Raw genomic sequence first — 1,212 nt, 5'->3', positions numbered from 1 at the left:
TGGCTGGGCCTACTAGGCCCGACTAGGCCCGACTAGGCCGCAATCTTGGGCCTACCTCAAATTTAACCCTAAATCCCCCATTTTAACCCCAAAATCACCCCATAAAACCCCAAAATCTCCCTATTTAACCCCAAAATTACCCCATAAAACCCTAAAATCACCCCAAAAAACCCTAAAATCCCCCTTTTTAACCCCAAAATCCCTTTTAATAACACCCCTCTTTAGGGCTGGGCCTACTAGGCCCGACTAGGCCCAACTAGGCCGCAATCTTGGACCTACCTCAAATCCAACCCTAAATCCCCCATTTTAACCCCAAAATAACCCCATAAAACCCCCAAATCTCCCTATTTAACCCCAAAATCACCCCATAAAACCCTAAAATCACCCCATAAAACCCCAAAATCCCCCTTTTTAACCCCAAAATCCCCTTTATTAACCCCCCTTTATATGGCTGGGCCTACTAGGCCCAACTAGGCCCGACTAGGCCTCAGTCTTGGGCCTACCTCAAATCCAACCCTAAATCCCCCTTTTTAACCCCAAAATCCCCCCTTAAAACCCCCAAATCTCCCTATTTAACCCCAAAACTACCCCTAAAAACCCTAAAATCACCCCATAAAACCCTAAAATCCCTGTTTTTAACCCCAAAATCCCTTTTATTAACACCCCATTGTATGGCTGGGCCTACTAGGCCCGACTAGGCCGCAGTCTTGGGCCTACCTCAAATTTAACCCTAAATCTCCCCTTTTAACCCCAAAATTCCCCCATAAAACCCTATTATCACCCCATAAAACCCCAAAATGACCCTATAAAACCCTAAAATGACCCCATAAAACCCTAAAATCCCCCTTTTTTACCTCAAAATCCCCTTTATTAACCCCCTATATATATAGGTAGGCCTACTAGGCCCGACTAGGCCCGACTAGGCCGCAATCTTGGGCCTACCTCAAATTTAACCCTAAATCCCCCGTTTTAACCCCAAAATAACCCCATAAAACCCCAAATTACCCCCTTAAAACCCTAAAATGACCCCAAGAAACCCTAAAATCACCCCATAAAACCCTAAAATCCCCATTTTTTACCCCAAAATCCCCTTTATTTAACTCCATTTATATGGTTGGGCCTACTAGGCCCGACTAGGCCCGACTAGGCCTCAGTCTTGGGCCTACCTCAAATCCAACCCTAAATCCCCCATTTTAACCCCAAAATCACCCC

The sequence above is a fragment of the Coturnix japonica genome, chromosome Z (assembly GCF_001577835.2).
Source record: "Coturnix japonica isolate 7356 chromosome Z, Coturnix japonica 2.1, whole genome shotgun sequence".
NCBI classification, from domain to species: Eukaryota; Metazoa; Chordata; class Aves; order Galliformes; family Phasianidae; genus Coturnix; species Coturnix japonica.
The sequence above is the reverse complement of the archived record's forward strand: the minus strand, read 5'-3'. Positions refer to the sequence as shown.